Source organism: Lissotriton vulgaris, chromosome 3_1 (assembly GCF_964263255.1).
Source record: "Lissotriton vulgaris chromosome 3_1, aLisVul1.2, whole genome shotgun sequence".
In the NCBI taxonomy this organism is placed as follows: Eukaryota; Metazoa; Chordata; class Amphibia; order Caudata; family Salamandridae; genus Lissotriton; species Lissotriton vulgaris.
Genome location: NC_141689.1, coordinates 2,000,321,561 through 2,000,348,429, shown reverse-complemented (window position 1 = coordinate 2,000,348,429; position 26,869 = coordinate 2,000,321,561). Strand labels below are relative to the sequence as shown.

At 46.3% G+C, this 26,869-nt stretch overlaps 1 protein-coding gene across 1 annotated transcript in view; it reads right to left on the bottom strand.

Moving 5' to 3' along the window:
* TENM3 (teneurin transmembrane protein 3) overlaps window positions 1-26,869 on the bottom strand; it is a 1,290,943-nt gene that overhangs the window by 1,019,780 nt on the left and 244,294 nt on the right. Inside the window, exon 3 of the mRNA XM_086962461.1 lies at window positions 13,195-13,245. The gene's annotated coding sequence lies outside the window, so the exon portion shown is untranslated. The remainder of the gene's footprint in view (window positions 1-13,194; window positions 13,246-26,869) is intronic.

The window sequence follows — 26,869 nt, the reverse complement described above, 5'->3', positions numbered from 1 at the left end:
AACATTGAACAGATTCAGATACTCAACCACTTACAAATGTGGAGCTCAGCAGACAGGCACCTAGTCACCTTCCATCCTGCGGTCTGGAATTCCACGAATGCCACAAGGGATGTCTGTACACTTCAAAGAGATGCAAATACAGTGGCGAGGGAAGGTTCAGCCAAAGAGTGATGTCTACGTAGTGCAGGACAAACAACCCATCCCTCCAACACAAAGCCTACAAAGACATTGTCCTTCCCCCGCCACAGATAGAAAACCTTTCTGGTGCACACTGCCTAAGAGTGTGACATTTTGCTATGTACATCATATTTACAGATACAATCAATAACAAATGGAGCCGAATCCATGGAAATAGACTTATTTCAAGTTGCTCATCTCTGGGAACAAGTAGATTTTCCAAGATTGTGACAAGCAAACCGTGAACTAACTAGTCTTTTTAACTACTCAGTTCTTTCTCATCATGAATTGACTGAACTTATAAATGTCCTGGGTGACAAACATATAACATTGCTTTTAAAGACCCATCAAACTGTTAAACAAAATATTTTTACAAATGAGCGAAAATAAATTGACCCAGTGCTCTTGGTAATCTGAATTGTTCCAGTTCATATGAATTAGAACAGGCTTCTCCTAACTTAATAAAAAAAATTGTATGGAAAAAAAACTGTTGTGTACCTTTAGCACCACCATTTAACACTGAAAGCACCTGATAATGAAACAATCACAGCAGGCGAAAGTAGAGCAACTTGCCATCATCTTACACTAAGACTACTAATCCCTGCAAACCTAACGCTATTTGCAGTTATCAGGCCCAAGCATACTTTAACAAGAGGAGGGCAGGCTACAAAGGTGCCAGACAGGACTATGTCTAGCATACCCCTAAGTAACATGACGACAGTCATGACGGAATTCTTGTAACTATGTAAGAGAGAATGAATCTTATAGAAATGCGTTTGGCAGCACCCAGTAGTGAGTGCAATGCGCATCCTGTATAGTAAGGGAAATGTGTCTTTATGTGCAGTTGAGAATCAAATATATCCAAGCAATCCACTGAAAATTGGAGTTTCTCCAAATCTCTTCTGCAAGAAGGTGCCTCATATTGAAGGATCGGTGCTTTTTGGGATGGCGTGCTAATGCAATTCGAAGTCATCTGGCTCTTGCGTGCCCATGAATATTTAGAAATGATGCTAGATAGAGAAATCCTGATGTTCTAACGCGATGACAACAATCATAATTAAATTGCTGATAGGGAAGAGGATCTTGATGCCAAACTGTAGCTGATCACACAAAAATAACCTACGCTGTGACTGCATCGGGATATGACACACAGTAAGAGGGCCAGGTGATTTCCCATGCTATCAGTGTAGCGCGCGCTCCTCTATTTGCATTTGCCCGCTACACACCATTGAAGACTCCGCAGGATTCAGTGTTCTCTAAAAGCCGAAGCCTTCAGCCGAGCATCTATTTTGGTTACCAATCACAGAGATCACTTACCAAGCCTGCTAAGAAACAGCAAGGACAAAAAGCAGCCAGGATCAAGGATATTGTTTGATTCATCTGCGCTAATAAGCAGCATCAATTATTCACTGGACTTCAAAGGCGCGGAGCGAGCGAACAACGCAGACGCAAACGTAGGATTTGTTTGTTTACCGTTAATTATTTATAGGGTATGTTTTACAACATTAAATGTGTAGGCAAGGCATAATTCTGAAAAGAGGCTGTGCATAATAACCGGATTCTGTTACTTGAATTCCTGGAAAATCTATTTTTGGCCACTCTGATTTCGAATGTAACAGCCTATCATTTTTCAATCACTTCGCTGCTACCGTGGAGGTATATATAATCCGGCGACGAGCATTGCACTCCAAGAAGCCCAAATGTGTTCCTATTTCCTGCATTAGGAAATGTTATTGATAAGTGGAAGAGGCATGAAGTCATTTAGTCATTTGTAAAGCACGTGTGTTTAATGGACTCTGGCCAGCTCTCTGGCGCGCGGCTTTCATGTTGTAATTGTGGACCATGGTGGGGACCACCACGTGGTTTGCAGAAGTGCTACACTGCAAAAGAAGAGCGACAACGAGGTGCACAGATGGCCATTAAAGGGATATGCTTCGCCGGTGTGCACCTCCCCTCGTCTTTAATTATTGGCATTAATATACTACATTTGATCAAATGCTCTCAGCATAGAAAACTGGGAAGAGCTACAAAGTGACTCGGGGTATTTCATCGTTAAGACTCAGTGTTGCTGTTTTCTTTCACGGTGCTCAGCATTACTTCCTTTTCTCTTCCACTCCATTCCTTTATTGCTCTTTCTTTATTTTTGTCGATAAAATATTTCTTTTCTAACTGTGGTGTTACTTGTTATTCCCCTCTGCAGAAGGCAGGTAATTCCCCAGTAGTAATTATTAGGGGTGGGCGGCCAGCTACGCTCCGTGCACGGAGTGTGCGTAGTTCCGCCCACTCCGCATTTTGCGGAGCTGGCGGAGCCAGGCGGCACTACGCACGCTCCGCAGACGGAGCGTAGCTGGCCGCCACCCGCCTCCCTCCCGCCCTCCCTAAATACTTTAAAATAAAAGAATGCTATAATTTAAAAAGCACTTACCTTGCCGCCGCTGGCCGCCGCGTTCCCCGGGGCTCGTTATCTTCCGTCTTCCGTCTTTATCAGTAATGCGCATGCGCGGGCGGCCGCGCATGCGCATTTTCACGAGAAAATGCGCATGCGCGGCCGCCCGCGCATGCGCATTACTGATAAAGACGGAAGACGGAAGATAACGAGCCCCGGGGAACGCGGCGGCCAGCGGCGGCAAGGTAAGTGCTTTTTAAATTATAGCATTCCTTTATTTTAAAGTATTTAGGGAGGGCGGGAGGGAGGCGGGTGGCGGGGCTGGCGGCCAGTGGTTTTGCGGAGTGGGGCTACGCGGAGTGCGGAGGTGGGCGTAGTTTCTCGCCCACTTCGCGTAGCTCCGCGAAGCCCCACTCCGCGAACTCCGCCCAGGGCTAGTAATTATGCTCCTGATCACACATTAAAAGCGGACGGGCAATTCACAGCTGTTGCCTGACACCACGAGTGCTCTAAGGCAAGACGGTGCCCCACGTGACTCTAAAATGTATGTTTCCCTTCCCCAGGTCGACCCTCTCTGCACAGGTTGTGCTTAACAGTTACCCCCAGTAAGCACAACTTTCAAATTAACTCACCTAGGAACCTCCCAATAAAATGCAGATACCCCAGAAAGGTGGTCTGAGGTAGAAAGGGGACCCTTTCAAGAGACTGGCTATTGCACTATCTGCACAAACAAGAAGTATCCTGCCCAAGTCTGTTAAAGTCCATAATCCATACATTACTACCCCCCACCCTGCCCCTCCCCACGTCACCGCCCTGCAGGAACTCCTACTGCCGACCACGGCTGATCATCGGGTTCACCTTGGCTCCTAAAGGCCAGGGTGGGCTCAACCGTATCTCAGGGAGCGCTTAAGCATATTACCCCCCGTCTAATTGAGAACTGTGCCTACACATTAAACCTTAGTTGCTTTTTGGGCAGGATACTTACTGTTTGTGGATATTACTTGGGAGGACATATCCCTTCCCCATTTCCTTGTGTGGAAGTACCTCTTAACCCTTGAGGCCTAAAGGCCGGTCTTGTATACAAATATTGTCCAGGCTCTTAGTGAAGGGCAGACATTTTTATCGGTGTGCAACACTCAATTGCCCCCATGGACTCTTGAGAACCCCTGTGAAACCCAAAAGGTCTGGACTGTCAGAGGTAGCAGGAACCGAGGGCCATGAGTCTGTTAGAAATGAGGTCTCTAGGGGGGCGTGGCTTGGACGGCAATGTGGATGGTCGTCTGAGTCCACTCGCTCCGCACCCCTGAGGCCAACTACGGCGATAACTACCCGCCAAACTAGTTTGTTCTGACTAATGGAACAAGAATAAAGCATGGGAAGAGCGAGGCTACACGAAGAGCCGAGAAGCGCACAACGGGAGCACTGCTAAAACCGATATTTTAGATCGCGAAACTCCGAGGACCCAGCAACTGAGCAGAGGACAAAATGGCGCCCAGACGGTAGGAAAGAGAGAACCTACTACGGGCATCGAACAGAGCGAGTCAGCAAAGAGCGAAGAAGAGAAGGGGTGAGCTAAGCGCCGGCACTAACCCACCCTCCCCACCCCCCCTGTCCCTCAGCAGGCTCTCAAGCACGCCGGCCAGCCGAGCGCAATAGCGAGATAGGCAGAGGGGCGACGGAGAACAAAGGCGCATCGAGGGTGGGTGAAGCACAGAGCGTCCCCCTGAAGGCTTGCAGAGGGAGTTTTTAGCGCAAGGGCTCCAAGCGGGCTTTGTTCGCCGTTTAGGAAGACCATCGGAGATCAACGAAGACCAGCGAAAGTGTAACCAGGCTCTCGCATGGGCGCCGCCATTACCGGAAGCCGCGTAGCAGGTCAACAACAATCGGCAGGAAACGGAAGACCCCCAAGCGGAAAGGCAAGCGCTGAGGTAAACATCCAGCGCTGGTTTCAATCTCGGCAGGCAAGCGCTCACTAAACAAGTGGAACGCAAACAGTGCAGACTTTCCAAGGTGCGAGAGGTGGAAGCGGAACACGGCGGAGGCTGACCGCGACACGCACACGCCAAGGGGAACACCAGGGGCCAACCGGAGAGGTCACACAAGCCCTAAAGAGCCTAACGAAGGGGGCGATCAAGGACCAGAGCGACACTCACTGCCGGGGAGCGTGTGGAAGCACGCCTAACGGGCGCCAAAGCGAGGAATGAACACGGGCTCTGAAGGGGGTGACACCAAAGCTCGAACACGCTGGTTCTCGCTCTAGCCCGCCCACCAACCAAGCCAAAAGAGCCAAGGGCCGAGCAAGCCAGAGCCTTAACTGATATCACCCTCACCAGCCAAAAGAGACAAGAGTCAAGCCAAGCGAGCCAGAGCCTCAACCGATACCACCCTCAACCAGCCACTCATAAAAAGCAGCCAGGTTAGGCTGCGAACGAGACAAAGCACACGCTGGCAGGACCAAAAGCCAAGACACGAACAAGACACATTAGAGAACCAAGTAGGTACAGAACTCAAGCAACTGCCCTACCACAAAAGCAACCCCAACCAGCAACCCAACATCTGTTCAAAAAGAGGGGCGCCTGGGCAGCATACTGTCGAGAAGAGGCATCGGAACAATGGCAAACAATGAAGGCAAAACAGCAGGAGACCAAAAAAAGTTTAAAAAAGACATCCCCAACTCCCCGCTGAAGACTAAAAGTGAAACGGCCACCCTAGAGACTATCCTCAGGAAGATCAATGAAGGAAACGCAGTGGCGAAGGAAACCAAACTAAAGATAGACAACATGCAACTTGAATTGGCGGCAATAAGAGCCGACCTGCACAGCACCAACACTCGAATGGAAGCAGCAGAAGGCCGCATAAGCTCTGTGGAGGACGCAACTGAAGAGAACACCAAGGCAATTGCAGAATGTCAGAAAGCCACGAAAGCCATACAAAGACAGCTAGCGGAGCAGGACGACAGTGCCAGAAGAGGCAATGTGAGGCTCCTAGGGGTGCCGGAAGGAACAGAGGATAAAGCAGGCTCATGCGCAGCCATGCTTAAAGACATGATTCCAAAGCTCACAGGCATCAACTTCGACAGGCGGTTCGAAGTACAAAAAGCTTACAGAGTGCCGGCAGGGAAACCGGTGATGGGAAAGGGACCCAGACCAATAATATCAATCCGCTGCGAACGAGTCATACCGACGCCATTTTCGCATTTGTCAGGAAAAATCCGAACCTCACATGGGCAAGCAGCAAGATCGTGCTGACCCAAGACTACTCAAAACCAACGGTCGAGACCAGAAAAGGCTTCTTAGCCCTCAGAGAGACCCTGCGCGAAAGAAGCATCAGCTTCCGTTTTGTCGGCCCGGCTCGTTTCAAGATCACAGACAAATGGAGAACAATGGTATTTGAGAACCCGGAAGACCTGAGACGCTACATGCAGGGGCCGCCGACAGAGGAGATGGAAACAAAAAGCCCCGGAGCAGCCAAAAGATGCGCCTCACCAGATGAGGCCGCACACTCTGAATAAGGAACAACCTGAGCAACAGGACAACACGTCTACCTCAAGCAAGCTACCTCTCCCAAGTGACTAATCGCCTGAATGGCATGATCCATGGTTATAAAGAGAGCGACTACTAGTTTACATTTTCTGAACATCCCGCCTCAGTGCTGACAAAGAGCCTACACGGACGAGAAACACCAAGCAAGCAGGTCGGCTGAGTTTCTCCCTTTTGTCGCTAAGAGAACTGCGGGCCATCTACAGCTACGTTTACATGTTTGTAAAATCTACCTCAACACTGAGAAAGACTAAACAAGAACGGGAATAACCAAGCAAACAAGAATTGACTGTGCTTTTTTCATGTTTTTTTTTTTTATTCAACACTCTGCCATCGACAACTCACAAACTCTACCTCAGGGACGATGCGGAGCAAAGGAACTTTGTCGTCGCACACCCACTCAGCAAGTAAGGGGGGGAAGGGGGACGGAGGGGAGGGTGGAGCAGGGGGGCAGGGCGGGAGGGGGGTTCGGGGAGCACATACATGGGGTTACTCTTTTTTCTCTATCTCTACTACTCTATCTTCCAATTCTCCACACTTTCACCTAGGAGCAGCAAACGCAGGTATAAGCACAACAACCCACAAGCAAGCCAAGGGCTAGAGAGAGGCAGCCACAGGGAACCACAGAGATCGAGACCACATAGATCGCCAGATACACACCACCACAAATGACACACAACAACCAAACCAACCTCTCAACTGATATCAAGATAGTATCCCTAAATGTCAAAGGTCTCAATAGCCCGGTGAAAATAAGGAAAGTACTAGAACACCTGAGGAAACTTAAAAGTGCCATCTATGTACTGCGAGAGACAAGATTAGAAGCAGAGGACATAGAGCGCCTCAAGGCTAGCTGGATAGGCGAGGTAAGAGGGTCAGCAGCACAGAACAAAAAAAACGGGGTAATGACATTAACCAGCAAGAAATCCAAGCTAACACTGGTGAATACGCAGGCAGACACCGAGGGTAGAATTCTAGTGACCAGCCTAAGGAGAGCCGAGGAAACTATACATGTGGCCAACATCTACGGCCCTAATACTGATGACAGGCCTTTCTGGGACAAGGTAGGAACACAACTACACACTCTATCACTAGGCGAGCTTCTTGTGGTCGCAGGAGATATGAACCAGGTCCTGGACCCAGCCATGATAAGCACCCACACAGACCAAGCCAAGCCTCACACAAGGGCAACATCCTGAATAACCTGTGCTCCAAACTTAGCCTCAAGGATCCGTGGCGCCTCCAAAACCCAGACGCCAGAGAATACACTTTTTACTCAAACCCACACAACTCCTACAGCAGAATAGACCACATCCTCATATCAGACACATACACCCATCTCATAGACCACACGGAAATTGGGCCCCGGAGCATCTCAGACCACTCGCACATAAGCCTAACTCTATCAGGGAAACACAATGAGAAGCCAACTCGCAGATGGCGCTTTGACGACAATCTGCTTACAGACACCTCAACGAGGGCAGAGATTGAGACAGCAATAAAAGAGTACCTAGCAATCAACAACACCCCCGAGATAGACAAGGACCTGCTCTGGGATGCCTTAAAAGCCACCATCAGAGGGACAGTTATGACCATCAAGGGAAGGCTGAACAAAGACAGAAACAAAAAGATTGCCGATCTAGAAAAAGAAATCAAAAACCTAGAGAATGGACGCATAGCTAACCTAGAAGATAGGATCACCCTCACCAGCCTAACTAAACGAAAATATGAACTTAACAAAATCCTCAGTGAAAGAGCAGGTACTTGGATAAATAAATACAAAGCTATCAACCTGTGCACCGCAAACAAAGCAGGGAAAAATCTGGCATCCTACCTTAAGGGGAAACAGAAACAACATTCGATTGAGGCCATCAAAGATAGAAATAATAAATCCCAGACTGCAAACAAGGAGATACTGGAGGTCTTCAGGGACTTTTACGAGAAACTATACACGAGGGACGAAACCCTACGAGAGGATGGGGGCAAAGAACTCCTAGAACGCATATCCACACCAACGCTATCGGACAAGGAACGAGACATCCTTGACCTAAACATAACAGAGGACGAAATAGGGAAAGCCACAACCAGTCTCAAAGATAACAAATGATTCAGAAAAGGGGGTGGTGATGGACAGAGTATCTGAACTAAGCAGAACACTCGTACCCAGTCAACAGATCAGGGCTTGATCCATCACCGTTTTTTAGCTCACTGCACCATCCCAGCTCAGAACCTGGCTACATGCAAATTAGTCTGTCCCTGGCCCAGTGCATCATGGGAACAGGGCAGACCAAACTACCAAGCCAATTCTTTTACTGGGAAGGAAACAAGCTTCCGGGGACCGGTTTCTGGCATTACAGCCGTCTTCGGCCCGGCTTGCTTGAATCCTGATGGTGCAATGAGCAAGGGACTCATGTCTGAGCATACCCTTCCACGCTTATGGTGGACAAAACGATTCAGAAAAGGGGGTGGTAGGGCACACTAGTGGGTAGAGTGCTAAGTGAGGAGGAGAGGGCTGAGTTATGGAGATCCACATCCAGGAAAAAGGTTACGGCAACTCTAAACCAGACTAAATTCTGGCTCATACATAAGGCATACTGGACACCCGCCCGCCTAGCCTCCATGGGAATCCGCAACAGTGATTCCTGCTGGAATTGCAACAACAAAAAAGGGTGACCTCGCACACCTACTGTTCCACTGCTCCAAGGTTAGAAAATTCTGGAACATAATTGAAACACTAATAAACAATATCACAGGGGATACCATGCATCTAGACTTCCACAGCCTGGCACTGGGTCACACATCCCCCTCAATAACAACCACAGAAGACCGCGACCTCATCGACCTACTGCTGACAGCGGCAGTCAAAACAGTTCTGAACAATTGGAAAGACACAGGGAAAGACAAGCCCAAAGCATGGCTCAATTGGGTCACTTTCTTACGAGGGGCGGACACCATCACAGCAACACACTCACCCAAGACACACAGGCAGTCAAATATGTGGGAGTCCCTAGACAACTACCTATCTTCGCACAAACCCCCATAGGTAGCACAGCAGGACACCAAAGCCAATAGCTGCAGAGCACCCTGCCCTTTTTGACAGTGCACACACCAGAAACCTGTGCTGCTCCTTTCTCTCTATATCTCTCCTGCATATGGCCAGGGCGGGGGACCAAGAATGACAAATCAATGCAAGACAAGGGGACGGAGTACCCAAACGACAAGTCGAGCTCGAACAACTGGAAATCGGACTAACTCCAATAAGACTGGAAGCTGAAAGCGAAGAAGACCCCCCCTCGGGCGTTTCTTTTTCTTCGCCTTTCTCTCCCCCTCTTCTTTTTTTCCCTCCTTTTCTTCCTCCACCCATGTATATGTTTATGCTCCATGTAAATATATATTTTTCTACAATAAAAAATTACAGAAATAAAAAAGAAATTAGGTCTCTAGTTGGCAATGGTTTGCACCCTGTCTAAATAGGGACCCACACACTAGTGGTCCCTAGAGAGCCACACATTTAAGATAACCCCTGCTCAGCCCCTTGGCATGAACAATCAGGCTTATCTCAGAGGCAAAGTGTAAAGTATTTTTACTTACTTACACACACACACCCACACGCAAACACACACACGCAGTCCACACCAGTTTAGAAAAATAGTCAATATTTTTCTGAAATAAACAAGACCAAAATGGCAAAAATTAAACACACATCAAAATATCACTCTTAAAAGATTAAGCAATTTTTAGAAAATCAATGGATGCGTTTCTTTTTCAAAAAGTTCCTAAGATGCGTCAAAAATGAAAGGCTAGGCAGGCACAGGAAAGGTGAGGCGCCAAAAAAATGAAGTGATGCATTGGTTCCTTACTACGCAGGGGAGGTGATGCATCAGTTCCTTCTGGCAGGGGAGGTGATGCGTCGATTTTCGGATATGCAACCTAAGTTCCTTTCTGTGGTGCAGTGTCAATGAAGAATCAGCACCCAGGGACGATGCGTCAAAAATCCAAATGTGCTGCATCGATGCAACAGCGGCAAAACAGCTACTGCATCGATTCTACAGCAGCGAAGCAGGTGCTGCACTGAAGTGGGAGAAGGTATCATAGACATCGATGATACAGTGCTCAAAACTCATGCTGCACAGATTTTTCTATTTACAACAAGGGGTGGTGAGGGACAGAGTCTCTGAATTAAGCAGAAAGCTCTCACCCAGTCAAGAGATCAGGGCTAGATCCAACACCGTTTTTTAGCTCACTGCACCATCCCAGTTTCAGAACCTGGCTGTATGCAAATTAGTCTGTTCCTGTCCCAGTGCATGATGGGAACAGGGCAAACCAAACTACAAAAGCCAATTCTTACACTGGGAAGGAAACAAGCTCCCGGGGACCGGTTTCTGGCATTACAGCCGTCTTCGGCCCGGTTTGCTTGAATCCTGATGGTGCAATGAGCAAGGGTCTCACATCTGAGAATACCCTTCCACGCTTAGGGTGGACAAAAATATTTACAACAAGGGGTGGTGAGGGACAGAGTCTCTGAATTAAGCAGAAAGCTCTCACCCAGTCAAGAGATCAGGGCTAGATCCAACACCGTTTTTTAGCTCACTGCACCATCCCAGTTTCAGAACCTGGCTGTATGCAAATTAGTCTGTTCCTGTCCCAGTGCATGATGGGAACAGGGCAAACCAAACTACAAAAGCCAATTCTTACACTGGGAAGGAAACAAGCTCCCGGGGACCGGTTTCTGGCATTACAGCCGTCTTCGGCCCGGTTTGCTTGAATCCTGATGGTGCAATGAGCAAGGGTCTGTCGTACTGCGATGGCAAGCTGGGGTCTCTGATGCAGATCGTGTCGATCTGTCGAACATTAACTAAACTTTAGGGCAGCCAGATGTGATGTGTCGATCGTTTGCTGGGATGTGTCGATAAAACAGGCGCTGGGAGTCAATGCATGTATTTTCTCCTTAAGATCACCAGGTAGGGGGCGCAACCTGGCCGCTTCCTACCTGGTGTCCCAGGTACACAACACACCCCTAGGCCTTCTGGCACTTACTGTCCTGGATAGCAAGGCCTGCGCTCTGCAGGGCCTTCAGCACCTCCTGAAGATGGCACAAATGACCCTCCCAACTGGAGCTAAAGACTACAATGTTGCCCAGGTAGGCAGCACTTTAGTTCTCCAAACCAGCCAGGACCTGATTGAGCAACCTCTGGAATGTGACCGAGGCATTCTACAACACAAAAGGTATAACCCTGAACTGGTAGTGACCTTCTGGTATCTGAAGAATGCTGAACTCTTGTGCCCCCTAGGTCAAGGCAATCTGCCACTACCCAGTTATACATAAAACACACTGAGGAACTTAACAGCTCCCAGCCGATCAATTAAGTCATCTGCTTGGGGGATGGGATGCACGCTCATCCTTGTGAAGACATTGAGTCCATGTCAGCACGGAACCGCATTTCAGGTGTGAACTAGGCGGGGCAGCCTTGGGAACAAAACCACTGGTCTGGACCAAGGACTCTTGGAGGGTTCAATCACCCTGTCACAAATCTGGGGCAGAGGACATGATGCATTATTTCCCTGGAGTCAACTGCGCCCTTTTTTGTGCAGGGCCAGTCCATCGCTAGAGAACAGACAGGCAGGCAACTGGGAACAAAACTGAATTATCTTGGGACTGGTGTGTCCCGGGGAGGAAGGAGGTGGAGTCTGGAACCAGAGTAGGAGAAAATACAGAAGGATGGGCCGGGTCAGCATCTGTCCTGACGATGGATGAGTGTGAAGATAGAGTTCCTATACCAGAGTGTAGATGTTGAGAAGCTGACAAGCCATGGGCTGGAGAGCTCTATGTTGGACAAATGAACAGAGTCAACAGGAGTAGTAACGAAGCTGCATCTTGTCCACTGGCCAAGCACAACTTCTAGCCACTTTCCCCGAGGGACGTAGCTTCATCAAGTGAGTGACAGCTCATAAATCAAGCTGGGGAGTGGGAGGGTAAATCCTAAATGGGAGGCGGAAAAGCGAAAAACCCTTATCCAAATTTGAGAAAAGCAGAAGGGAAAAGAGAGCTATATCTAACCCTACAAATTGAGTAGAACACCTTACACCAGGGATACTCAAAGTACGGTCTGTGGGCCGCATGCAGCCCTCCTGACCTTCACATGTGGATTTTAAATAAACAGGCAATTCTTTATTTTAAAGGTTAATTGAAGGTAAGGAAAGGAAGTAACTAGGTTGTCCAGCACCACTTAACTGTTGGAACATTTTCAATTTTAAAGACATTTTGCAGCAAAAGTGTAAAAACTTGATAAGGTCTCTTCAAAATTCAAAAAGTGTATTTCATTAATATGTAGAACCATTTCACTTTAGTATATCAGATATCAGCACAATGAGAAGTATTTTTTTAAGGTGATAGTTTTCAAATATGAATGTAGAAACAATTCAAAAACAGCGCCAATAGTTAACTAAAAGGCAAGTCAGTTGTTATGTGCACTCATAGAGGGGGCCTAGGTTACTATTATACATGAACAACATTACAGTTCATTAAATCAAACACAGGAGAAGCTTTTGAACAGCACGTATTCTGAAGTCCTGTATTTTGAAGTATTCTTATATATAATAATGAAGAAAACGGAGGGAAAGTGAAATAAATCAAGTGCTCAGGATCACACAATTTGGTAAAGTGGGGGAGCTGGGATTGATCCCAGGGTTTCTGGTTTCACATTGTGCAATTCAGCCACTAGATGTATATGCTTTGCTTCCCCTATGCCCACCTTACTGCCCCCTCCTCCATTGGATCACCACCCTGATGGCATCGATGCGGCCCTCGGTCACATCACAGACCAAACTTTGTGGCCCTTGGGAAAATGTTTATGAGTACCCATACCTTACACTAAGAGTTTAAAGATTATTGGCTCTTTTATTTGCTGTTGGGGCCTATGAGAGGGCTATTTTTTGGTTACCAACATTTTTTTCTTTGTATCTCAGACAATTCTCTGTCTATAATCAACTTTCTATATAATGTCACAAGAAAAAGAGAAAAAAGCTAAAATAGGAATCACTAGACTAATCTCATCCAAAGGAAAAAGAAAATAAATATAACAGGGGACTTACCTGACTTTTCCTTTCTGTCGAGGGTGCCAGTGGACGGGAACTCCAAAGGTTCTAAAGAAAGGAAGAAGAACAAGGAGATTAATTTGGGACATCAAATCAATATCTTAATAAGATCAGTAAATAAAGTGTATTTATTTCACTTTAAGAAATTGACTCTGGCGTTTTATTATGTAATCAGTAACACACCCCTAACTCCGGTATCTTAGAGACTTCCTCTTTGATGCTGTTCCTCACTCTATTAGACAACCTGTAAGACTTGTGCTTAATAGGCATGCTGTCCTTAGTGTCAATGCTGTGGCTGCACCATTGGGTGACTCCAGGTTTAAATAAGAACATGGAGGCAAACTGTCCCAGCAACTGGTGACAGCTCTTCTGAAGCTCTAGGGTCAGAGTAGGGGATGAGGATCATACCCTCCGCTGCCCCATCCTGCTCTATGGAAGTTAGGAGGTCGGGGAGAGGTTCACTTTCCTCTTCCATACCTTCATCCATGACCAAGAGCATGGTCATCTCAGACCTCTCAAAATACGGTTTGAGGTGGTTCACGTGCAAAACCCTCAAAGAGTTCCAAGGAGTCTGCATGTCCGCCAGATAGGTGACATTGCTCTTGCATGGGTATTCTGGTTATACCAGCATTTCATGTCCTCCTGGCTAGCTTCCAGATTCTCCTGGGTGAGTTTCTGGATGCGGACTGTCTGGTTCCGGAAGGCCAGCATATAACTGAATACATCCTGGGATGGCTTCCTAGAAGCTTGCTCCCAGCCCTCTTTTACCAAACTGAGAGGTCCTCTAACAGGGTGCCCAAACAGAAGCTCAAAATGGCTGGAGCCAACCTCCTTCTGTGGTACCTCCCTGTAGGCGAACAACAGGCATGGTAAGAAGACATCCCACTTATGTCTCATGAGTTCAGAGAGACTCATAATCATGCCTTCAGGGTACGGTTGAATCTTTCAACCAACCCATTGCTTTGCGGGTGGTAAGGTGCGGTCATCTTGTAGGTAACACCACACCCCTTCCACATGGCCTTCATGTACAGACATGAAATTGGTACCCAGGTCAGACACCACCTACTTGTGGAAACCCACATGAGTAAAGACCCCATAAGTGCCCTGGCCATGGTGGGGCACTCACTGTCCTCCCCAGAGGGAAAGCTTCCGGAAACTGGATGTCATGGTATTCCAAGACCAGTATAAATCTGTTGCCCTGGCTGTCTTGGGATCTAGATGCCCCAAAATGTCAATGCCCACCCACTCAAAATGGGTGCTCACAACAGGAAATGGTTGAAGAAGAGGCTTGAACCTCTTTCCAGGCTTGCCACTTGCCTGGCAGGTTGGACAGGTGCTGCAGAACGTATCTGAGGTCTTCCTCATTTGGGGTCAATAAAAGTGAGTGACAAGCATGTCAAAAGTCTTGTTCTGCCCCAAAAGACCTGCTAGTGGCACATCATTAGCCAGTCACAGTAGGAAGGCTCTGAAGAACTACGGTACCACCAGAACATGGGATGCCCCAGGCTCAGAAACTTGAGGCACGCTACACAGGAGATCATTCTCCCAATACATCAGGGGAGACCCAAAGCGTTATCAGCTGTCTGGATCTCGGCCTCCTGACGAAGACCCACAAGAGTGGGGTTCTTCTTCTGCGCTGCAGAGAATTCTTCTTCTCTGGTCTCTCCCTCATGCTCCCAATGGGTCAGCTCAGGCAGGTGCCCCAGTTCGGCCACATCTTTTCCTGTAGGTTCCAGGGTGTCCCCCTCAGGTTCAGCCTCCTCCCAGACTGTTGGAATCTCAGGAGTGGGTTTCCCTTGCCCCTCCTCTTCCTGGCAGGCACCTGGTCCACTGTTTCATACTTCAGGCTCTTCTGAGCACCCTCTCTGGTGGCCATGGACCATGTGATCATGCACCCCAACTTTGGCAATCCTAATATTTCCAAGTGTGGCGGCTCCACCTCTTTCCAGGCGGTATGCTCCAGGTCGGCACCTAGCAGACAGTCAACATGCTTGGATGGACTCACAGCTACCCTCATGGAACCGGAGACCTCCCGCTTGCTTTCAAAGGGAATCTGATCCACCAAACATTGGCGCTCACAGTTGTCTACTGCTATAACCTGGTGGACCCCATATGGGATTACTTGCACCTCAGAAACCAAATGACAGTGGACCATTGTCATACTGGCTCCTGTGACTCTCAGAGCCTCCACCCGCCTCCTATTGATGGTTACTCACTGCCTGTACTTCTGCTCATGCTCGATCTTGAGCCTAACCAGCTCCATTTGCTGCTTCCTAGCCTATTGCCTGCCCTCCAGCTCCTCTAGGTAAAAACCTCTTGAAGAAACACTGCTGCTTGACCTGGAAGGTGCCTTCCTCCCAGATGGATCCTGGTTCACAAAATCCCCATGCAGGTTCTGCTCCTCCACATTCTTATCCTCTGTGTGCTCACCAGCCTCCTTTGCTGCTAACCAGGCCCTCTGTGCCTTTTGCAGCTCAACTTTTTTAGTGATGCCTCTAAAAGGACATCTGAGCTCCTAGCAACACTTTTTGAGCGGAGGTACCATATAGGCCCCCAACCTCTCCTGCTCAAACAACAACTCTACAGCTCCCACTGATGGCTCACCAGCCGGAGACATGATTGTGGATCAAACTCAAGAACTGCAAAGAAGAGAAAATCAAAAACAGTATGTAGTTGCATTATGCTCTGTGATATGGTAGTGTACACCAATCAATGAATGTAAAGTAGAAATAAAAGTCCTATCCCACGACTGCCGCCAATGTTAGAAATTGGGTCTCTAGTCGACAGTGGTCTACACCCTGTCCAAGTAGTGACCCTCACTCTATTCAGGTTAAGGAAACCACACAGCTAAGATAACTCCTGCTCATCCCCTTGGTCCCTTTGCACGACCAGTTGGGCGGATCTCAGAGGGAATTTGTAAAGTATTTGTACACACACATACTCACACAATAACATAGTGAAAACATTACAAAAGGAGTCCACACCAGTTTTGAAACATAGCCAATATGTATCTGAATAAAACAAGACCAAAACAACAAACATCCAACATACACCAGTCAAAATATCAATTTTAAAAGATTAGGCACATTTTAGTCAATAGAAATCAATGGACGCCTTTCTTTAGCGAAAAATACCTTAGCAGCATCAAAAATCAAAGACAAGGCAGGCACGGGTAGGTGAGGTGCCAGAAAAGCAAAGCGATGCTTCTGTTCCTTACCACGTAGGGGAGGTGATGCATCAGCTTCTTGCTGGTAGAAAAGGTGATGCATTGGTTTCTTGCTGGCAGGAAAGGTGATGCGTTGGTTCCTTACTGCTAAGCAGGGGAGCTGATGCGCTGGTTCCTTCTGGCAGAGGAGGTGATGCGTAGGTTCCTTACTGGCAGGGGAGGTGATGCGTCGGTTTCTGAACACGCAGCCTTGGTTCCTTACTGTGGTGCGGCATCAATAAAGAATCGCCACCCATTGAAAATCCAGAAGAGCATCTTCGATGCGACAGCAGCAAACAGGCACTGTATCGATTCCGCAGCCGCAAAGCAGGAGCTGCGTCAGAGTTGGAGCGGTTGTCACGGATGTTGGTGACACGGTGTCGAAACTCACCCTGCGGCGATTTTTCTGTCACGCTGTGATAGCAGCTGGGTCATGCGGTGAAGGCCATGGTCAATGCATCGAGCAGGAATCACGTTTCAGGGCAGGCAGTGCGTTGACCTTTTGCAGCCAGCGATGCTTCGATAAAACAAGCGCTGTGAGTTGATGCATGGATTTTTATCTTAAGATCACCAGCTCGCACTTTCAAGGGCCCAGGAACGGGATTTGGCCCCACTTAGAAACAAAGAAGAGCCCAGGCCCTGGCAGGTGAAGCCTTTTATGGCCCTGAGAATTCTTCACAGGAGGCAACCTCAACTAAAGCCCATGGAGAACCTTAGAAGCAGGATACAGAAAGCAAAGTCCACTCCTTTCACTTCCAGAACAGAACCAGCATGTAGCAGGCCAACACATCAAAGAAAGAAACATTCCTCCTACAGCATCCATCTTTTCTTACTGTCAGAATGTCTTTAGCCCAGAAGTGTTCTAACTTTGGGGTGTCAGAGGTCCAATACTTATAACCCTTTCTGCCTTTGAAGAAGGCAACTTCAAAGGAAAGTCTCTTTGTAGTGCACAAGATCCTGCCTCTCCCTGACCCGGCTCCAGACATACTATGGGGTGGGAGACAGCTCTGTGTGAGGACAGGCACAGTCCTATTCGAGTGTAAGGGACAACTCTTCCCAACACACTAGCTCTGGGAGACCTATCAGCCTGGTGATGGCCCATCAGCATATGCATGGCACACCTCAGCTCCCTTTGTGTGACTGTCTAGAGTGAATGCACAAGAGCCAAACTGTCAGCCAACCCAGACGTTGATTCTACAGAGGCACAGAATGGTTAAGCAAGAAAATGTCAACTTTCTAAAAAAAAAAAAGGCATTTTCAAACATGCAACTTAAAACCAACTACGCCAAAAGATGTATTTTTAAATTGTGAGTTCAGAAACCCAAAACTTCAAATCTCTATCTGCTCCCAATGGGGAAAAAACATTTAAAGGATATTTCAAGGCAATACCCATGTTACTCTATGGGAGAGATAGGCCTTGTAAAAACAACATTCACAATATTTTACTATTAGGACATGTAAAACACACCAGTACATGTCATACCTTTAAAAACACTGCATCTTGCCCATTGGGCTACCTAGGGCTTACCTTAGGGGTGACTTACATGTAGAAACAAGGAAAGTTTCGGCCGGGTAAGTGGGTGCATTTCCCAGGTCAAAATGGAAATTTAAAACTGCTCTCAAAGATATTGCAGTGGCAGGTCAGGCCTACAAGTTTGCAGGGCTACTCAGTATGGTAGCACAATCAGTGCTGCAGGCCAACTAGAAGCATTTGATTTAGAGAGCCTGGCACCCCTGGTGCACTGGACTAGGGACTTCCTGGCAAATTAAATATGCCAATCATGGAGAAATTATTTACCATCATGTTTTGGACCTAAAGCACATGCACGTTAACACTGACCACCAGTGGTAAAGTGCCCAGAGTCCTAACACCAGCAAAAACTAAATTCAGCACAGGATCAAAAACAGGAGGTCAGAAGCAATAAGTCAGTGGAAACCACGCCAAGAGCTGACGGGTCTAACAGAGTCTATAGCTGCAAACAACCTCCAAATCTATTTGAAAGACTAATTTGAAACCCCAGTCCGTACCCCAAGGTCTTACCTATCTCCAGCTTTGCTTGGGGTGGTCCTGGTAAGTAGACTTCCTGATTCAATACTCTGGCGTCCTCAAGATACAGTGTTTCAAAGTGATGTTGGAAAGCTTAGGCAGGCATTTCTGTTTCAGAGGGCTCGAGGGTCTCAGTTTGCACCTGAGAGGTTTCATAGCAGGGACACTGAAACCTGGTAAATCATAAAAAACCCTTTGACATGGAGCACAAGTCTCTGCAAAGTGAACACAGAGGACATATTCTCAAGGGAAGTGTATCAAAGGCGATTGGTGCTATGGCACTGTAGAGGGACAGAAAACCATGCCCTCTGCCATGAGTAGACACTGTAGACTGTGCCCACTGAAGAAATTGCTCAGCATTGTGCTCCTGGGTTCTGAGCTCATAAGGTTGTTTTGTGCAATACATAGAAAGAAGGACACCAGTCATAAACACCTCAGCATGGTTGCTCTGTCCGTAGACCTTAAATACTAGGCACCTTCTGGTGCTCCGGGAAATAGCACAATAGTAGATAAGACTAATAGAATTCTAGTTTTCAGAGTATATCTGTATTTTACGAGCAGTTTTTTGTGTATTAAAGTACTTCTCGTTTACCAAATGCCCAGCCTAGACAATGAGTTATTTAGGAACTCTGTGCTTTTTTTAATCATTTTCTGAGTACCTAACCACTTTATCACTTTATTGACCACATCCTGGACTGTTCTGCCTTATTACCCTTGGGCTGCAAGTACCAGAGGGAACTACTTGGAAACTCCATTCAGTGTACCGTAGTACAAGGAGCTCAAGACAAAAGTGGAAAACAACCCGAACTGTCACAACTGAAGCCCACTAACCTAAGATCACCCTGGCACGACCTGAACCAGGTCTCGCAAAGTCTATCATCTTACACTCCCCCCTCGAACGTCACTCAAAACAGATAAACAAATGCATCCAGTGTCTTGGTCACTTCACACATCTTCCACTGATCCTACAATAACCAGCAGTTAGTTCCAGCAATCTAAGAAATTAGATTGGCTGATGCAATCTTTACATTCCTTATCTGGTAATAATGGCATTTAAAGAGTTGCTCGTCCTGTACCTACTAAATAATGAATAAAGTTGCGTGGGACAGATGTGGATACCAGTGTTGGGGAGAGGGCAAGAGACTTATGTGAGTCCTTATTGGTCCCAAAAAATATGATTACAAACCATTTTTTTTACTGAAATTGGAAATGCTAAAAAAATGTTTTACAAGAAACAATAGTTGAGTAATCAATGGCCATATCTTTTGAAGCACATGACGAATTCGGAAATAAACACAAGCTACCAAGCACGCCAGCGTCAGTGTGTACTGGGTGGGAAAGATGATGGCACGCCGGATGTTTGGTTCACTTAAAATTATGAATTAACTTATCAGCCTGAAAATTCCCAGACAATGATTCACACGGGAGAGATGTAGCCAAGGCCGTCGACCAAGTACAAAGTTTTATAATAATGAGTAATCCTGACCTGTGCGAATTCAATATAAGTGGAGCAGTTCAAACATCCTCTTTTTCTCCATGGACAAATCACCTACCAATTATAAGTCAATGTGCAATTCAGGATCCGACAGTAAACCCAGGTAGCGGGAGTAGGAACCCACAAAGTGTGAATATGCTAAGGATGTGGAAACTTTGCATTTCAGTGGGCAGAGGCTGTGATGCTGTCACTATGTAATGTCCGACATCACGGTATCTTCCAGTGTGTTAACTATGCTTCAATAGGAAAGCACATTTCCTACAACTTATCTGAACAAGAGTTAGTGTCCATTAGACTGTATCAGAGGGAGTTTCTGCCATCTTTAAGGATCCCGAGACAAACTCAAGGATGCTGTGATGCTGGGAAGAGGTGGCGCCAACTCTAATAGTAATGGGCAGGTATAGGACGCTGGGGTGGCTCTGTGGCTATGTTGATGACAGTAGCTGCTGAAGACCTGGGTTGTGACCCCATTTAAAAGACTTGGCTGACTGCACTGTGTGATCCTGGACAAACTACTTAATCTCCTTGTTCCTCATTGGCCACATCTGTCAACAATGGTAGCTCTAAACGTGTCAAATGTGTTTGAAGCCCTCTATAAAGAACTGGGCATTTATAGACCAAGCCATTTGAAATCAGGAGAAACAGCAAGAGATTCGGATATTGATCTGCTCTTCAGATACTGGCTTTGGACCTGCTTGACGATGAGACAGTTTCTTAGTTCTGTTGCCATTCCTTTCATTCTTGTAACTTAAGGCATCAGAAAGCGATTGTGGTCTCAGTGTTTCAAGTTGAGCTTCGGAGTAATGTCCTTTGACCACGCACACACACACGCGCACACACACACACACACACACGAACGCACACACGCAGACTGCTGTCAAGCAGCCTCCATTGACTGCCCACTCACTGTTTAGTTGTCCACAGGAAACCATTTTACTGAGAAACAAAAATCTTCCTTCAAAAAACGGTCATCACTAACAAGAGGTTCTGAAAGCAGCTCGGAGTTGTGCAATCTTGAGAACTTTAAGGGAGTTTTCCGATGACTGGGTCTCCTTTGTTAACCCTTAACTGGGATCGGCTAATGAAACGACTGCATATACTGATTATCTGAAAGGTATAGTGTGCTGCGCAGGGAATGCAATGCAAAGGGGCTCTTGCGTGCTCCTAGATTAGGCAGGCGGCATTTCTAGTGCAATCGGCCAGTCCGTGAATGACATTTTGCATGCAGTGATCACAAGTGCTGCTAATACCTCACTCTTGGGGGCCCAGCTATCAGTGGTGCAGCGGCACAGGGTCCAGGGATAGAAGGGCCCATGCTCATACATTTCTTTGACCATAGCGCCTGTGGTTTAGCTCTCTGTTTACTCTTTGGCAGTGGCGGCTCCTCAGTTAAGGCGGAGGAGTTTCACCCCACTGCTATTCAGCACTGTAAGAAAAAATAAAATGATACTAACTCAATGTTATTATTGTATTTTTTCTTGTTGAAGGCATGGCAGCTTTGGGAAGCGGGCGTGGCGAGGCGGGGCGTGGCTGCTCAGCTGAAGGAGCAGAGGATGGGAAAAGTGGTTTTCACTCCCTACATGCGCATAAATGTTTGGCCGGCCGTCTCAGGCCAGGTAAACATTCATACGCACATAGCATGCTCTCCACTTTACAGCCTGGGTGGGGAACATGCCCAGACCCCATTCCCCATCTGAGCGTCGATCTACGGTAGAAGACAAAGGAATGGAAAGAAAGAAAAGGTGAGTGTGAAAAGAAACAGATCAGAGCAAAAGTGACAGAATGGGAGATGGGAATAATGATGAGAGAGAAAGGAGACAAGGATGAGTGTAAGAGGCAGACGAAGAGAAAGAGAAATGTGCCAGAAATAAGGATTCCAAGGAGAGAAGGGAGGGAGGAAAGAAAAATGGGCAAGTGAAAGATAGAAGAGGGGAAGAGAGTGAAACAAAAAGTGAGCAGGGAGGAAAAGGAGGAGGGAAATTAGAAGAGAAAGGAATGGTGAAAGGGAGGAGAGAAGAAAAAACAGGTCGAAAGAAAAACACAAACTGTATCCCTATTACTACTGAAGCAGGTACAACAACACCGTGGTATTGAGGACACTGCAGCCCAAACATGCATTTTTTAACACTGGCCCAAGGTGGGCATGGGAGGCATTTTTCCTGGATTGCATTAGGGCCATGGTACGCCACTGCTTACAATTCATTTTTGCAATCCTTCTCAGAGCCAATGCTACATGCAGGGCCAGGCCTGGGATTTTTACATACTTTTAGGAGGTATGGCTTTCTGTTGTTTATCTCAAGTTGGATCGGATTAGCCAGGGGGCAAATATAAATAAGAGCGAATAAAAGCTTCATTCACTAATAACTTTGGTGCTGTTTCATGAATCTGTATGGAATTTGTTTTACGCAAAGTATTCACATTGTAAAGTCAAATGGATCCCGAGACAAACGCTGCTGCCCGTAGTCGAAAGGGGTTGAGTGCAGGGCATGGCCAAAGGCCATGCTCAGCACATCATAGGCACATGGTAGGTGAAAGTGATGCAAACAAAAATACATGAAATTCCTTGGAAAAAAAGGGTTATGTTTCAGTGAACACAAAACAGAAAAAGGCCTTTTTATAAATTTTTAAGGAGTGCACATGATAACTTGCGAATTTCGCAACTTTTTTTGTTTTGGGTTTTCTGAACCATAACTACATTTTAACATTTTTTCGGTGGTATATAGGAAACTGTGGCGGATCAATGTCTTGCTACACCAGGGAAGATGGATCAAGCAATGGGAATGTGGAGGATGGGTTTGCACAGCGCAGGAGACACGACCTGCCTGCTGTGGTCGAAGAGGAAGTGAAGGGGCTCTTGAAGTAGCACCACAGACATCACACTTTAGCAGCCGTCAGTCAGAGCTGTAGAGAGCCTTAGAGTTTCCCGGTGCTTGCAATATTTCTCTTCATTGTGCTTTGCTGTTACCTCCTACTTCAAGTTCCTTCAGCACCTTCACGCCAATTGCGCTGACATGAATATACACCTCGGGGGTTTTTCAGACTAACCTCACAAATCTGACCAGTAGTGGGTAACATCAAAGAATGGATGCCAAGAATTTTTTTTGATTCCAACCAAAGCGGATACTAGTTACCAACTTTCATACTGAATCCACTGGAATGGATCAGGCCCTTTTCCTTTGAGGATATCACCCCTCTCAGTGCACACACTTGGATACTGTGGATTACATTTGACCAAAACATTGCTACCTCAGACATTTCTTTACCTACCACCTGTTATGACCTATCATGCCAGTCGGTCCTTACCCTCTCAACTTCTCCCCTATTACATCAGGGCCACTGTAAATTCAAGATTTAATTATGTTTTTTTCTTACACTTCGAGCTAGATATGCCTTCATTTGACATGTGAATTATCCCAAATGCAGCTCATTGCTTTTATCGAAGGAACAAAGGCCTTCCAATTTCTATTGATTACACAAATCTATAAAGCTCTTCACCTTGTCCAATGAGTTTCAAGAGATGCATGTACAAATGTATCGCTTGAAGATATACAAATGTGTGTCTCTGTAGGAACTAGTCTATCTCTTCAGAACAGGTGCACGCACCCGCCTGACCAGCCAGAAGTGGGCGTGTTGCCGGAGGCAGGGGGAGGGATACAGAGGGCGCACAGAAGACAGAAGGGAATGGGAAAGTGACTGAAAGAGTAAATGTGACCATTAAAGCCACAAGGTTGATGACTGTGCTGAAAAAGAGAGGGTTAAGAGGTCCCTAGCGTTGCAACAGGAAGAAGAAAAATTGTTTCGATGGGATGAATCTGATGTATCAAAACAGTAGATGCAGCTTCTGCCATGGGACAATCGCCATCTGACCATTATGTCTAAGGCCCCAAGTCAGCTCAACAGGTATCAGCACCCACACTACCTGTATGATCTTCTAGTATAATAGGTTCACTCGTGTGTGCTGTGTTCATCTTCTGGAAACCTTCTGATTAGTCTTCGCACAGCTCTTCAATGCACAGAAGGATGACTATTGGGTATTTGGGACACTAGTCCCTGTAATTTCTATCCATTTAAACTCAAAATAGATAAAATGGTTGTAAAAAGTCTCTCTAAACTGTTGCCATTTAATCCATAGCTGGTGTCATGATGATCGGAACCAAGAACTGATTTAGTCTGCTGTAATGCAGTAATATTGAAGGAGTAGCAGAAATGTAATTGGTTAGAGAACATGGAGTGAGAGGGAAAACCGGCTGGAGGAACAAAGAAACAGAAGTCAGTACTCAGATCAGCTATGTATAGTTGTGGGACGTAAGTAAAGGATGGACCCGCCAGATGGAAACATCCCCATAATGCTAGTTAGGATCCTGGCTTAAGAGGTAAAACAGACTGGGGAGATGTTAGACCCGACATCTTTGGCATGGTTTCCCCTGACTTTCTGCTTTCTGACCTCCTGTTTTGCTGACTTCATTTTTGCGTGTTAGGATTCTGGACACTTTACCACTGCTAACCAGTGCTAAAGTGCATATGCTCTGTACTCAAGACATGTTGACATTGGCTTATCTACAAATGGTATATTTATTTACTTATAAGTCCCTAGTACAGTGCACTATATGAGCCCAGGGCCTGTAAATTAAATGCTACTAGCGGGCCTGCAGCACTGATTGTACCACTGCAGAGCTAGTGTGTGCAGTTTTAAACTACCATTTCGACCTGGCAAGTTAACCTACTTACCACGCCAAAACCTTTCCATTTCTTACATATAATTCACTACTAAGTAGGGCTTAGGCAGCCCTATGAGCAGGGTGCAATATATTTAAAAGGTAGGACATGTACTTTTGAGTTTTACATGTCCTTATGGTGAAAAACTGCTAAATTCGTTTTTCACTACTGCATGGCCTATCTCTCCCACAGGTTGACAATTTGATGGCCATAATCGGAAGGACAATGTCGACTCGTTTTGATTCCCAGTATTTTTTATGGGACTCTCAAGTGGACTGGTTTCTGGATGACAGAGATGTGTTTTCTTGCAGACTCAGGGGCTGGAAGATAGATAAAAGACGCTGTTTGCAATGGGCTGGGAAGTGTGCTTATTATCACAACTTCGGCACTTTACAGCGCTGGGACCTTTTCAATGGAATTAACTTTGCCCTAGTAGATATGTTGTGTACATTCCTAACTACTAGCCACAATGTTTTCTTTCCCCCGTGTACAGCAGCACTGAATAGTTGGAAGGCAATTTGAATACAAAAGATTGTCCACTTGCTGCTTTTGTTCTATGAACTGTGACTGGTGTTGTAACATATTCACTAATTGTTTGTTTGTTACAATGGTTTTGGCGCAAAGTTGATTTTAGTGCTCTTTCACTTTTTGTTATGTGGTTTGTTTCAATGTGCACTAATCGTTGTGTATCCATGCTTGTCTGACTTATGTATATAAATTGGATCAAATTCGATTAAATAAAAGAACAACTTTGCAAATAAATGCATAAAGTACATGTTAATTAAGTTTATGGGCTCAAGTCTGTTTAATTTCTTTATCAGCACACAAATACAAAGGCTAGGACAAACTTTTCTTCTAGTCTACGTTTAGAAAGTTGGCATTTTTTTACTTTAACCATTCTGTGCCTCTACCTGTTTCTGAATTCATGTCTAGGTTGGGTGGCAGCATGGCTTTGTTCGTTCCCTCTAGACAGTCACGCAAAGGGGGAGGGAGGAGGTGACACTTGCACTTGAATAGGGATGTGCCTGTCCACACACAAAGAGCTGCATAACCCCTGTTGTGAGTCTGGAGCAGGGAGCAGGAAAGGCAGTGACCTTCAAAGTCCTCTTTGAAGACTCCCCTACTTCAAAGGTATATTTGAGTACAAGTACTGGATCCTTGACACCACTAAATCAGAACTTTGCTGAAACCAAGGACATTCTGCCTGGAATAAGAGCTGCTGTGCTGTAGGAGGGACTGCCATTTTGTTAACTGCTTTGCTGTGTTGTCCTTATGCCTGCTGCTTTCTGTGCAGCAGGAGGGACTGCACCTTTGCTAACTGCTTTGCTGTGTTGACCTGCTGTCTGCTGCTTCTTGCTGGGGAATAACAGGGACTGGACCTGAACTACATCCATGAACCTACGTTTCTCCAATGGCTTGCTGGCTACCCCCTGTATTCTGAAGTCTCAGGATCATAATCATCTGAAATTAAATGCACAAAAAATGGATTTCCTATTAATATCACGGCCAAAGAACCCCACAAATGTGAAGGAATGGACCAAACAGATTTACACAGCACTAAACTGCACCCCTACCCTAGTTGACTCAGCCAAATAACTAGGAATCATGCTTGATAAAAAACTAGACATGAAAGCCCACATCAAATCAATGGCAAAAGGTGCCCAGTTTCACCTGAACTATATTAGAAAAGTGAAACCACTCATTACTACGGCGGACCTCAAATTGGCAGGTCAGTCCTTAGTTATTTCAAGGATTAAATATGGATGTACAACATTGACAGGTCTACCTAAAATTTCCACAGCACCACCAAAAGCCTGTCTCAATGCGGCCTCAGGACTCATTACAGGTTCTAGAAAATACGACCATATTTCCCCACATTTGAAAGCATTAAACTGGCTACCATACGAAGCCAGAATTCGAATTAAACTGGCATGCATTACATGCTACAAAATGCCAATGTACTTAGTCCAGAAAATTGAGCTATCAGGGATAAGCAGACCATCCCGGAATGCCAGAGACCTGTTGCTGAAACCTCCCATCGTTCGGAAGAAGAAAATGTAGGCGTGCATTTTCTTGAGGGGCACCCAGAATCTGGAATGCTCTCCCTCCAAACATCAGAAAAATTCAAAACACAGCAATATTCAAGAGAGAAGCAAAGATCTTCCTAATGAGCAAATTCCTTACCTAGGCAAGACTGTTTTCTGCCTCG